Genomic DNA, 15,301 nt, shown 5'->3' with positions numbered 1-15,301 from the left:
TACATCAAGGGTGTTTTCTTACACCCTAACATATATAGGGGAGCAGTGTCTTCTGTAAGGATCTTTTTCCAGCACAGATTCTTGATTCCAACTGGGCTTCATTAAAGACACAAACTTGAGGCTGTTGAGATAATGACTACTTTCCACTTGTTCACTATCAGCTGGCAACCACCAAGGTCTGGCCTCCACCCACAGCAAACCAAAAAGTCTGTCAGTGTTGAGAAAAGTTGTCTAGAAAATTGGTTTGGTGTGGTGCGAGGCAGGCAATAAACCAAAAGTAAATAAATCATTTCTGGTAGGAAAGGAAAATGAAACGGGGATGGTGACTCGAAGCAGTACTTTTGGTAAGGCGGTGTATAATCAGGTATCACTTGTAAAGAGGGTACAGCAGCACATGCCAACAGGATTAGTGTGGGAATCAAATAAGGACATATATGAAAACAGAACTAAATTTTTGCCAGGTAGCACATTATGACTGCTATTACTTTTGTTGTTTTTGTTGTTTGCTGATATTGTTATACGACAGAAATAGGAAACTAATGGAAATGACAAGGACCTTAAGGAATTTTTAGGATCAGTACTGTAGTGAAATAATGCAAGGATAAATAAATCATCGATGACCCTAACTGCCTATGGATATTGGAATTAAATCTACATTTGAGAAAATTATGTTTTTTCTCTAATCTATGTTTCTCCAGACAATTAATGGGAATTAGTCATTAAAGAAAATCTCAAACTAAAATTTTTCAACTCCATATTCTTCATTATCCTGACATGGTTTAATTCTCCTAAATTAAGGACAGTTTTCATTCACTAAAACAAAACTATACCTTCCAAGAAAATCTATATAACACCAGGAATAATCACAAAGATATCCTATATCTTACTAACCAGAAACATGAGTTACAATGAACAGAAATCAGAAAAAAAATCTCATTCTATTTGCAGTTTATATCATGAACTCCAATCCACAGTGGTTTGATTTAAACTTTATTACATGGTTGTACTTGAAGAAAATATGTAAAATATGAATATAATATTTAAGTATAAAGTACCCACAACTCTTCAGCTTCAGAGAAAGGTTCCCATAATATAAATCAATGTTGACTAATTTTTCATTGAGCAATATGAAATATTCCTGCAACAGAAATTAAAGGTAAATTAACTTTATTTCACAAAGTAATTTTGGTTGGACACAGGAGAATAGTAAATCTAGGTGAATGTCCCAGATCAAATTTAAAGGAGTCTAGATTTTGAATCATGTAATAGCGTGAAGGGAAAATGTCTTCTCATAACTGAAATCCAGTAATCAAAAATAAAAATGTATTATATCCTATCCTGTGAAGCTACTATAACATACTGTAAAACCGTTTGCTTTACTTAGCCTAAAATGATAGTTTTGAAACATATTCTTAAATTATCTATAGAGTTTATCACTAAGAAATTCTTCCAGACAGGTGGTTTTCCACCTAGTTTTCATCTAATCTATACATGAGATGAATTCCAGGCTTTTAAGTATAAAGTAGGTGCAAATCTACATTATTTTGAAAGCACCCTCTGTCCTCATTAAGATCTAGAACTCTTTTTCCATGACTGGTCCTCTAGCCCTATGCAACGCCCCCCCCCCCCCAAAAAAAGAAGCTTAAAGTTGGCATATTGCTTAAGCTCTTCCTGAGGGAGCTGTTGCAAAAGAAGTCATCTTATAGCAAGGCCCTGTACTGCCCATTAATACAAAATTAAAATTTGGTAGGAACCACCAATTGTACTACTTTCCATTTCAAAGAAACAGCCATTTTGCCTTTTTTACTTCCTCATTTAACTTTAGTCCTTTCTATTCACTACCTAAACCCCGCAATACATATTTCTTTTTTTTATGTCACTGTTTTTAGGGATCTCATATTCCCTCAAATATTCATTACCCAGATGTAGCCTAATCCTTAAAGAGGATATGGTCAAATATCACTGGAAACTTATAAAGCCCACTATGAGCAGGTATAATGTGAATTAATTTGATCCCCTGTGTCAATAATAATTTCTAATGAATTCAAGGGAGTCTCGCAGGGGAACCAAATCTCACAAGGTTGTCTTACATGAGGCGGTCCTACATAATGAACCCCACGTAAAGAGCTGCTGTGATATTCCTGTAAAGTTAATTGGCTATAAGGTAGGTGACAGGAAGAAGGGAACTCAAAGCTTTAACTTGCATATACGACCTTTTATTTCCACACATGAAACATATCATAAAGCTTCGCTGACCTACTGCATGTCAAGAACTAACTCTGTCCGCCCCTTCAGGCTTCTCCAAAGTACCACCAGGTCATCTCCCATTCATCATTTGTCAACACACGTGTTAGGGAAAGAGTCCAGGACTGGTCCAATAACGAGTTTCCTCTCACTGAAAGATGCGCGCACATGCACAAAGACACGTAAACTACCTCTTTGCCTGGCTTAGATGATTACTTTCAAAACTCAAAACCATAATCCAACAAGATTTTTGTCAAGCTTTCACTGGAGTTTTCGTTGTCATTCTGTTTTAAAATCTTACAGCTCTGGATGCAAATATGGCCCTGTTGTTTGAAGCAGTTTGTCAGGAGTGTTAGGGGGTAATCATACAGCATGAAGGAAATCTGGCACTTTTCAAATGAAAATAGACAATGCCAAGCTCATTATAAGGAACTAATGATACAGACCGTGTCGGTATTATCAGCTCTAAGTTACAGTAACAGAAAAGCATAATCTATCACTGGATTCATGGCAGCCACATGCTGACCCATGACACACTTGAAATGTGGCGCTATGGTTTATTCTCTTGTTCACTGCATTTGAACAAATTTTTCAATCACAGGAGCTCATTTTATTTCAATTCCTTTCAAAATTTATTTTCACAATCCTTAGTAAAAGTATAAAACACACTGATATTTATGCTGTTATGTTTAGTAGCAAAGAAAAAAACAATATTTTATCATAGGCAAAGCAGAAACTAAACTGCCCAGAGACTCTCTGCCCTGAGTTTTTGTCAGAGGAACATTCTTCTGTGGAATGTAATTTTGAGTTTTCTCTAATCAGATTGCAACTAAATATTCTTCATTTTCTACCTGTAGTACATCTTGGGATTTTTGTCCAGAGGCTTTCTCATCTTCTTTACAGACCAATGACTTCCTGTTCTTTCAAACTGAACTAATCAAGGAGCACAGATATGATGAAGACCTTTTGCTATCATCCTTTTGCAACATATCTCTGCTTTAAAAGCCATCCTTTCTGAGATTGGTATAAAAGCATTTATTTGCGGCAACAATATAGAAGAAACTATTTTTCTTGTTTTTTTGGAGAGGTGGGGGGACACATATATACCCATGATGTGCTCTCCCATGTAAGACCTAGGGAGAGCAATACTTGTAAGGTCAGAAACACAAGGTAGAATCAACTCAAGCTGGAATCACTGCTTATTTATTTTCTTTTAACCACACCAGGGAGATGGACAGTCTTCAGGTGACTCAAAGAATGGAGACCTCAAAGACTTAGGTTAGGGTATTTGGCTGTCTTCTAATGAAGAAGGAAATGATTTAAAAATTGCTTGAATTATCTGCATAATTACCCCAAACGCTTTCATCTGAAATGTAGGATAATTGATGTCTCCATGAGACATGTATTTTCCAAGCCATTGTACTATAAGGCAGTACTGTGAGTATTTGTTGTCATTCAATCAGGGGATTGCTAGCGAAACTAAATCCAAGTGTAGCTGGAAATGTCTCTGAAGATAAAAGGAGGCATCATATACAAATCATCCCACTGCACTGGCTTCCCAAATAAACTGGAACCTACCAATAAGAATGAGCTTTTTGAAATCAAAAGTATCAAGGAAAAAAGGAAAGCTTATGTAGGAAGAGTTTTCCAATTCACTCATGTGATATTTTTAAATACAAATTCATGCCTAGTGAAATCAATGACCCTAAATACCTACCGATAGAAATAAAAACTGGAACAAAATGGGAAACTTTAGTACAAGAGTTTAGTCAATCACACTGAAGATTTTCTGAACAGAGCTAAAGGGATCTTCATATAGACATGTATGTGCACACACACATTTTGCCAAGAGAATAATTATTTTCCCATATAAATTGTTTCTGAGATACAAATAAAAAAAATCTCCAAATTCTCTATGAATTTGTAAATGTCCTAAGAATCCTTTCATAGACTACTTCTGATCCCAGTAAAATTCACACCCTATGTGTATGCCATAGTTAGACACATGTGTGAAATGCAAACAAACATGATGAAAACCTGAAAAGATCATGAAATCTCTATGTAAATTTATCTGTCAGTAAGATTATGTTTGCACCAGGCAAAGTACTGTAAGAGCTTTGAGCTTATTTATTTAAGGGTATTACAAAAATTATGTAATTATAGCACTTAAGGGGCATCTTACTTTAGAAATGAAGTCATCACAGGTCACAAGGTCTCCTCTCTATTCTTGGGTCTGCATGCTTTCAGTATGCCGCTGCCAAAATACTGTCAATCACCCAAATAGAGATCTATATAGTTCAATTATAACCTGAAGCAAAATTTCCATTACTCTGTTTCCCAAATTGGAAAACAAGATGATTATACTACAGTCTAAGATGAGTGAATGTTAAGGATAATGCATAAGTGAGTGCTTTTCCCCAAAGACGCCTACACTCCGGGCTAAACAAATGCTAAATAACAAGGGAATAATAAAAAAAGAAGTTAAAAAAGCAAATCAGGCAACCAAAATCCACTGGCTCTCACACAATATTGAATGAAGTACTGTTATGCTTTACTATAGAGTTCCTCAATATATGAAGTGATTCTCATAGACTACGAGCATAAAGAGATGAGTTCTGGCTTAGAAATATCATTTGTTTTGCTAATCATGTACAAAAATCAACTTCACATATAATGCTATTAATGAAGTGCTCGGTTGAGCAAAAACTATAATTAAAAATAAATACAAATCAGAATTCTTTTCATAATGAGAAATGACAGTATCACGACAAGCTGGTAATTTGTGAGTATACAGGAATCACTACAGCAATATGCAACACTTCTGACACTCAGATTTCATTCCCCACTTTCTGAAAGAAAATGGTAAAGGAGGAATTTCTGCACTGAAAATTATCCTTCTCGGTTGTCGCTAGGCTATAACTAGCTTCCACAAATCTCATGCTTTGGGGGTGCCACATTTGGAATTATTTTTTTAAAGAAAACTATCCTGACCCTGTTTTACTTTATTCCTATGGATCTCCCCACATAGCACAAGCCTCAAATCTGAAAACAGAAGAAAAAAAGATAAAAAGTCCAAGACTCCCTCAAAATCTGCCTAACAGCATATTTTAAGATTGGGAGAAAAAAAGAATTTGTGCTATTTAAGTTACTCTTGGTTTCTCTAAGAGAAATTCATCCCGAGCTTAATTTCATAAGGGATGGAAATAGTACACGACTTAAGATCTGTAGGAATGTTCTCTGTGTTCAAATATAAGGTCTTGAACATGACAGGGACATAAAATAATATCAAATCTACCCTCTTCTTTTTTTCTTTGTACCTATAGCTACTTCTATCATAAGGACAGGAGAGAATCTAAGCCAGTTTGAGAATCTCAAAACATCAGATGGGAGAATCTGAAAATGCCAGAATCTAAGGAAATCAGTCTCAAGGATAGTATCCATTAACTGTGCGGGTATTCATTACATTTCAGTACATAAATTCTGTACAATAACAAAACGAATTTTGCTCAGATTAACAGTCTTCTGTATAATGGCAACTGTATAGGGAATCTCTATGGGATTTCACGGAACGTTAATAATCAATTTGGAAACAATAGTGAAAATTTCATTCAAACCCCAAATTTTGCAAGGAACTAAGACAACAATATGGTTTATCTGACTGGCACAGCAAAACTAGACCCAGAAAACGGGTTTTCTTTTTCCTGCTCCCCTTCTACGACAGTCTGCTGCCTTCAAATTTTCATTTGCATAAAACTTTTTTTTTTTTAAATCAGAGGAGAAACAAATAACAAAAGCCAGTGTACCCACCTAGTGGGAGAAAACACCTTTCTGAAAAGATGGTAAGATGATGGGTGCTATGTTAATAAACATTTGAGAGAAAGTAGAGTTTGCTAGTATTAAAATATAAACTGAAGAATATTACTGAAAGCGTCTCCACTGACAGGCACTCGGAGAGAGACTTTTATAGAGAAAGTGTGGGAGCAAAAACAGAGAATTGTTGATTGACTCTAGTTTAAAGCCGACTTGGCTGTTCCTGGTTGGTTTCAATTTTGTAACCTTGAGGCATTGACAGGCTTAGATGTTGGTTTGCTTACATGGGCCCCTGGCCTAAGGGCCACTTCAGTCTAACTGCCTTCTTGTTTAATTAATTTAACAAGGTTAAAGGTTAAGACTGGGTTTCAGAGGCAAAATGAAGGGATTTGAATGTACATCTGAGGGAGAGGGAACTGGCAAGTCATTTAACCTTTTTGGCGTTATACATAAAGTAAGGATAATAATAGCGTCTACAAAAAGAGTGGACCTGAGGATTACCTGTGAGAATGCATGTAAGGTGTGAGATTAGTGGCACATGTGTGGCACTGATGTATTTATTATTAACTGCAACTACTATACGCACCCTCTTCCTGAGCATTTCCTTTTTCCCTGCTCTGTCCCTATGCAGCTAATATTGACCATGAAGGCTGAGTGTTATCCCACCACACTTGAGGATTCTTCCCACCTTGCAAGAAGAGAAGCCAATTTGGATTTGGCCAGAGCCCAGGGAAATAGACCTAACTGTGGCAGGCCTATAGACTGAGATGATGGTGGGGGAATTTACACTAGAACGAATGCCTGAAGTCTCTCCAAATTTTCAATAGTCCTTTAGAATAAGCCACCTTTGCATGAGTCATTTCACCTCTGAGAGCCTCTGCTACTTTATTTCTAAGAGAGGATGGATGGTTCAGAAAGTGAGGTCTTTGGAGCCCTTTCAGGATCAGATGCCATGGGCAGGAAAGCCAACCTGGGTACCATCTAGATCTTTCCAGATGTCTGCCTTCCCACACTCTCCAACACCACCCTACCTTCTGTGCTAACCAGAATAGATCTTACCTATGTTGAATTAATGTAAATACAAGTAAGACCTTATGAGAACAAAGGGTTTCACAATCAAAATGAGGTTGAGAACCAACGGCTCTCCATACCCATTTCTACCTAAGAATTTACTACACCAAAAATATGCTGATTTTATATGATACCAAATATATCCAAGTGGCTGAAACTTCAATAGTTTCAAAAATTCCTATCTTTCCGGGTGCCTGGTTGGCTCAGTCGCTCAGTCGCATCTGCCTCTGGCTCAGGTCATGACTGGGGTCGGGGGATCCTGCTCCACATCGAGCCCCTCATGGGGCTCTCTGATCAGTGGGGGGTCTGCTTCTCCCTCTCCCACTTCCCCTCCCCCAGTTTGTGCTTGCGCTGTCTCTCTCTCTCTCTTTCTCACTCTCAAATAAATGATATTTTTTAAAAAATCCCTAGCTTTCAGTTTAGCAAATAATCATAATGGTTATACTGTATATATGTCAATATTAATAGTTACTGACAACTCATTTTTCAATCAAGGGACCTAATCCAGGCAATTTACTTACCCAGTGGGTAGTGTGCCTTAATTTGATGACTAAAGCAACTCTCTTCTTCATTTACTACTGTGTAGATATAAACATGAAATGAAATAGGAATAACTCCAGGTAATTAATCTGACAGAGTTTACAAACCTCATAACTAAAGTTCACTGACCCTAATGCGTTAATGACATAGGCCTAGAGTACTGAATGTAAACTTGCAATCAGTTAAATACAAAGGTTTAAGCTGAGTAACTCAGTTTACCCACAACTATTTTTAGACATCTTTTTTAAAACCTTTCATGTTCACAGAGAAGTATACACCTTTTAGGATGGGAAGGAACCTTAACTATCATATAACCAACGTCTAAACTTTAATGATCCATAACTTGAGGTACAGGAAAGTAAGATGTCCTATCCACAATTATAAAATCATCCAGTAAACCTGACCCATGTTTCATATCATAAAGCAAATTTTCTTTCTCTATATCGATTTTTTATTAACAGATAAATACTATAAGATAACATTCCTTAAACTATTCTAGTTAACATTATCTACTTCCTGGAAGTTGACCTACAAATTCAAACAATTAATTAGTTTTGAAAAACCAGAAAATAAATATTTCTCAAGGAAAAATGAATACCCTTTTATAGGAATGCATTTAGTATAATTCAACAACATCTTTGAGATATGGAACCTTCAATTAGAATTGAAGAAAGATTGAGTCTTACAACAAAGGAATATAAAGTCAGATAATGGGAAAATAGAATTTAAGTTCCTTACACAAATGAACTTAGATAGCAATTTGCAATAGAAGAAAAGGAAAAACTGGGCTTTAATGTAGCCATGGCAACTTCCTATCTTCACCAATTTTTGAACTTAAATATCCAAATGTTTCTCTTCTTCAGACTCTGTAGTCTTTATAATACACATAATGAGGTACAGGGAAGAAGGCACACTTTGTTCTTAAGCTTAGCATTGTAAAAATTCATCTGAAAAATAGTGGATTTTAAATCTTCTCCAGTATACCTCAGTTGATTTTTTAAATCAGCATCATGACAAAACACAGAACATTCAGACTGATTCTGTGGGATGGCCAGAGCTAAGCATCCTCTCCTTGCTATGTCCGCAGAGAAGTGCATATACTTTTATTGTGTCAAGTCTGTTGCATGGCATCCTTTGCCAGCCACACCTACGATAACTGCGAACCTGGTGAGTAGACATTGCATCTGATTTATTGCTAACTCTCCAGCACCTACGACAGTGCCTGCCAAAACGTGGTTGTTCAATAATGTTTCTTATGTGATGAAAAACAGATGAAGCTAAGGAATAAAGAACTTTTGACCTAGGAAAAGGAAGCTTTTGCCCTGTAAGTTTCCACATATAATTATGTCTAGAAACAATTTCTATTTTTAGATTCAAGCAATCTCAAGTTATAATGAGTATCCACAGGTTATTAAAAATATTGTAAGATTTGAGAAGTCCTAAAATTTCTTTCTCTCAATACCCTAAACTGTCAAGTTTCATGCTGCTGGCCACTTTTATATATATATGTGTGTATATATATTTGTGTGTGTGTGTGTGTATACATATATATATAGATAGATAGATAGATTTTTTTTTTTTTACTGTATGTATAATTTGAAACATAAAATGTTTTAGGACTTTGACTCTACATCAGGCAAAATCTACCTGGGGGATCCAATAAGAAAAATGAAAGATACTGTGAAAAAAAAAATTCAAAAAGCACAAAGGACTACGTTGAATGAAAATTCCACATCCTAAAATGCTTTTAAAACTTTTTTTAAAAGGTCTTCTGTACCACCACCATCCCCCCCACACACAAAAGCCTTAACTGTCATATTATATTCTGTCGATGAAAAATAATCTTTAAAGTTTTTACAAATCTTATGAGATTACAAATGAAAGCACAGTGATAGATGCAGTAGGCCCTCAGCAAATATTTAGGGAAAGACGAATGGAAGAATAAATGAAAGAGTAGATAAATGATAAGCTCTAATGAGGGCTGACGTTGAACTTGTAGGACTCATTCATTCAAGTCATTTAAAAGAGCCTTTATATAATACATTTCCCTGAGATGTCAGTTTTCATTCCTGGTGACGTGTCATTATCTTCTGAACTTTTATAATATTCAATTATAATTTATTTTGCTTTAATATATAATAAAGGTTCAGGTGCTTTTAAAACTAAAAGAAGGTACAAAAATGACCTTCCAAAATAGCTTTACATAAAAAAAAAACTGAAAAGAAAATTGTTAATTATGAGTTGGGTTCTTAGCTGCTAAGAATAGGACCATACACATGAATGTTCACCCTAAAAAAGAGGAATCAGTTAATGACAATGTATACAATGTTAGTAACAATATACACTGTCAGTAACAATAGTTTGTATGGCTTATTTACTATATTTTTTTTAAGATTTTTTATTTATTTGAGAGAGAGCATGAGCAGTGGGGAGGAGCAGAAGGAGAGGGAGAAGCAGACTTCCCCCTGAGCAGAGAGACTGATGCAGGGCTCAATTCCAGGACCCCAGGATCATTACCGGAGCCGAAGGCAGACACTATCAACTGAGCCACCCAGGTGCCTCAATTATTTACCATATTTTAAGGAAAAAAAGTAAGCTACTTTGCCTACATGTTATCTACTTTACATCCACCCATCCATAATATAATATTTATTGAAGACTTATGTTCCAGTCCCTATGCTAGGCTCCAGAACAAGCAAAGGTCCTAAAACCCTTTTTTTTTTAACTAAAGATTTTATTTATTTATTATTTATTTATTTGACAGACAGAGACAGCGAGAGAGGGAACACAAGCAAGGGGAGTGTGAGAGGGAGAAGCAGGCTTCCCGCTGAGCAGGGAGCCTGATGTGGGGCTTGATGCAGGGATCGATCCCAGGACCCTGGGATCATGACCTGAGCCGAAGGCAGACACTTAACAGCAGAGCCACCCAGGTGCCCCCTCCTAAACCTTTAAAACTCAAACTGAAATACTGATTTTTCTGAAGTGCAATTTTCCCACTCTTATTTTAGAAGAAAAAATTTCCCAGCATATTGATGGAGTATGGGAAATTATGGAAGTATACCAATAATTATGAGATGCAAGTTTTCTAAGCTTGGAAATATTTTTTTAAAAGTTTATTTTTTTTCAATGCATTCAAAAAGGAAAGTGGGAGAGGGAAAGATGGGGAGAGGTAGGATATAAGTGAGAGGGTCTATGGCATTAAAATTCTCAAAAAATGAAAATGGGATTAAATTGGTCAATTTATTTTTAAGAGATATAATTAGCTTAATATTTTAAAAAATTTTTATACAGATGCATATAAAAAACAAGTGAAAATCTCTCTAAAATCAATACCACCATTATAATTATTTAGCTCAAATCTCAAAATGGCCAATAGCAGAAACCGTTTTCTCAGCTTAGTAAAGCTAAAATGTGGCTTTAAAGAACAGCTATGTTTTTAAATTGCTGCCTATAAAGTGAACCATTTTCTGTTTTGCTAGTGGATGCTTTGTAGTACAATTGTGATATTTCTACTTTTTAACCATCAGACAATAGGAAAAGAAATCTGTAAGAATCTGGGGGTGTATCTGTTTCTCTTTATTCTGTTCTGGCTGTCTTGCTTATTGGTAGTTACTTAGGAAGGAAAAAAAGACATTTTCATCACTATTCCATATGCCATCATCTAATACAAATTATAGAAAGACACATTTATGAGTTATTGTTTTGCACATATTTGATTAATGACCCTTACACTGGAAGTACTGGGCTAGGTACTAAACAACCGATCAAATGTGCTAACATAATCAAATCAAAAGTAAGTTGAACACAGCCCCTAATAAACTCATAATCTAGGGAAGGTGTAATAATCGAATAATCTCATATCTGATAAGAGGATAATCTGATAATCTAATGTCTAGTAATAATCTAATGTCTGACAATTTTATATTCAGTAAAGGGAAAAAATATAAAGAAATGATTAACACATAGATGAGAGGTGACCAAGAATGAATCCAGCAAAAGTCTCCCAGCACAGGGTTGAGGGCTAAGATTAAGCCTAGGGCCATGAGAATCGAGGTCCGGTTCCTGTGATAATACAGTCTTTTACTAAAGCAGTTATGTTAAATTATCATTTCTGATGACTATGGTAATTAGGAACTCCAACCTGACTTACCTGCTTCTGATTCCATGTTCACAAGCAAATTGTAGATCCATAATTTGTATTTCCAACTACATTTTTTTTTATAATGAAGCAACAAAATTGACCAGCAGATTCGGGGGTTTGTATTCTCCTGACAGTCATATTTCTCATTGTAACATACTGGCATTTTGATTTTGTCCCTCATGAGTTCAGTTAGTGTGAACCACGTACTAGCCACTATCAGTAGATTGATAAAGTTAATTTTTCAAACTTGAAAGGCTGAAGACCAAAGTAATGACAGCTCTGCTGAGAAATAAAGTCACTACAATAGCCTTTTGTTAAAACTGTTTCATCTCATCACTACATGTGTATGCAGTGTGGATTATTAGAAAGAGATGCTAAGCCTAAAGACAAAACCTCGGTTCTATTGTCACCCCTCATTTATTAGCTGTGTGATCTCTGGCTGATGAGTCTCAAACACCCTTATATTTAAAAAAAAAACGAATTAAAGTTACAGAAGGTATTATTAACATAAAATAAACAATGAATAAGAAAAGGCTTTGAAAACCATAAAGCACTAAGATATAAGATACTATTACTGCCTTACTATCCTGCGAACAGTCTATGCCAAAGAGCCCATTAGTGAAAGCATCATAATCATTTCCAAAGACATGAGAAAAAAAATCAATTTTACAAAGAAGGAAGGCAAAATTTCCACATCCTCCATTGTGCTTCTCATACTGACAATTTCTTCCTACAGATCTGGAGAAAGAAAATTTGAACTTGCTCACTATCACAACTCTCCTTATTTTCAAAAGCTTCCAGAATAAATCTAGTTCAAATATGGTTGTTTCTGGCATATGGTTATATAAATAATGAAATGAGGTCAGAAAAGAGTTTCTAATTAAACAAAGATATAAATTTGAGAAAAGAAAAGAATAATTTCCAATTAAAAAGTGGCATTATTAGGTTAATGTCCCCCAAAGAAGGTTCCATCTTAAGTATTTCTAATCCTTTAGTTAACGTAAGGACATAGTCCTCTCTGCTCAACTGGAGAAAGACAATTTAACTGATTAACTGGCAGAGGTTATGCTTTCTTAGTTCTCAAATGACTGATTTATGGGAACATGCAGAAATATCTTTTGTACTTTGTACCTTAGGCTGTTTCTTCATTTTTGGAAGAAAGAGGAAGTAGATTTCTATTTTAGTTGTATTCAGGTATCCTTCCTATGTGCTCCCATATCAGCTGTACAGTGAATTGTAACCATCTGTTGACTTGTGCTTCCCCCTTCTGACTGAAAACTTAAGGAGGGAAGAGAACATGTCCAGTCATTTTTTTATCCTCTAGCTATTAACTCAGTAGCTGGAACACAGAAGGTACTCATTAAATGTTGACTGAATAAATTACGGAATAAACTGCAGACATAATATTAGATTGACTTTTCTTTAAAGTCTAATGTTCCTTTGGATTATACTCAAATTCAGTCTTTGGATTTTAGTAATATAGGCAACATGCATTCTGTATAATAGATTCATGCAAGTTAAAGCAGCTGAATATTGAAATTAGTAAATTAAACAGATTGAATTGCTTAAATTATATGTAGAGAAGAGGAATATATACATTTATTAATATAATTCATTTATCCTTTCATTCAAAACATCTGTGGAGTATCTACTACATTCTAATTACCATGCCCAGGAGCTGGGAATGGAAAGGCAGGCAGGCCTCAGGATCTCAAGGAGATGAATACCTGGTGAGGCAGAGAATCAAGTAAATATTTTGACAGAGGTGTGTGCTAGGGCCATGGGATCACTGTGGAGGGCAGTCAGGAACAGCTGGAGGGGAGGGCTTATACAGAAGGCTTCATGGAGAGGTGATGCTTGAACTGAGGTTTGACAAAACAGTAAGAGTTAACTTACAACAAAGAAACAGGAATTCCAGGCAGAGAGAAGATGAGGTACCCAGAGCTCTGCTGACCGAGGGGAGGCTGCATGCAGAATGGCAGAAGATGAGGAGAAACATACAGAAAGAGAAGAGAGACTGAGGATTGTGGAGGGTCCTATGGACCAAGGATTTATCAGGAATCCTCAGTGAAGAAGGAGCTGTATTAGATTCTCTCCTCAAGGGATTCAGAGTCTGCTTAAAAGAGATTAGGAATAATAGCCAGAAGGTCTAGTTTAAAACAAAACAACGATGAAAAGGACTCAGCCATAAAAAAAAAAAAATAATGGAGTCTTGCCATTTGCAAACAACATGGATAGACCTCGAAGATACTACGCTAAGTGAAGTAAGTCACACAGAGAAAGACAGATACCATATGATTTCACTTATATGTGGAATCTAAAAAGCAGAACAAATGAACAATAAAAAAACACAAATAGACTCATAGGTACAGGGAATACACCGGTGGTTGCCAGAGGGGAAGAGAGTGGGGAGATGGGTGAAATAAGTGAAAGGGATTAAGAGGTACAAACCTCCAGTTATAAAATAAATATGGCACAGAGATGAAAAGTTCAGCATAAGGAATGTAGTCAGTAATATTGTAATAACCGAGTATGGCAACAGATGGTAACTACACTTATGGTGGTGAGCATTTTGTTATGTGTATAATTGTTGAATCGCTATGCTGTATGCCCAAAGTGAATATAATATTGTATGTCAACTATACATCAATTAAAAATTAAAACATTTTAATTAAAAGTGGAATTTTAGATCTGCAAACAGATGAAGTAATGAAAAAAGAAAAGCAAAGACACTTTTAATTCAAGATAATTAGTAGTTATCTGAACTTCATGATCCAGATTTTAGATAAAATCAAGTCCCAGGGCACCTGGCTGGCTAAGTCAGTAGAACATGTGACTCTTGATCTTGGGTTTATGAGTTTGAGCCCCATGTTGAGTGTGGAGATTATTTCAAAATAAAACCTTAAAAAAAAATCACATCTCTTAAAGGATATGAGGAAAATTAAGTGTGACTTTGAGCTGTAAATTTATGATTTTGAAAAACAATTTTTTTCTTAAAAAAATGTTTCTCTTTCTCTGTAGAGACTATTTCTCCAAATATATTTGTCCCTGTCCTTGAAACACGCATCCTATCTTAGAACAAGTCAACAGTATTTACAAAATGATCATTCAGCAGATCACTATTGCTTGTAGGCAAAAAGTCCCAGAATGAAAAGTCCAGGCCTGCTCCAGCTTCCCTGGACATTTGCAGGAAGAGCTCACTAGCAGTCCAACTGATGGAGTATACATCTAAAAGTAGTGTGGTATTTTAAAATACAACACATATCGAAACTGCAACTTGATTTTGGATTGCTTATTTTTATGTGATAAAGACATCAGTATCCATTTAAAAGACGGAATACTTAAGTGCCTGTTTTACTGATGTAATAAAGTTACTTTTTCACCGTTAGTGACTAATGGAATGTAAGTTATTGTCAGGGAAAAATAAAACAGTCAAACATTAATCTGAATTTCATTAAAGAATGACAATATACAGGCACATCTATGGAAGAGACA

General features: G+C 35.6%; 2 protein-coding genes across 4 annotated transcripts in view; one reads left to right on the top strand and one right to left on the bottom strand.

The window, feature by feature from the left end:
• The window catches only part of IMMP2L (inner mitochondrial membrane peptidase subunit 2), an 825,524-nt gene that overhangs the window by 420,105 nt on the left and 390,118 nt on the right, over positions 1-15,301 (bottom strand). The window lies entirely within an intron of this gene.
• The window catches only part of LRRN3 (leucine rich repeat neuronal 3), a 35,724-nt gene that overhangs the window by 16,838 nt on the left and 3,585 nt on the right, over positions 1-15,301 (top strand). The window lies entirely within an intron of this gene.

Source organism: Ursus americanus, chromosome 3 (genome assembly GCF_024610735.1).
Source record: "Ursus americanus isolate L20-20 chromosome 3, mUrsAme1.1.p, whole genome shotgun sequence".
Lineage (NCBI taxonomy): Eukaryota > Metazoa > Chordata > Mammalia > Carnivora > Ursidae > Ursus > Ursus americanus.
This window is presented reverse-complemented; position numbering and strand designations above follow the sequence as displayed.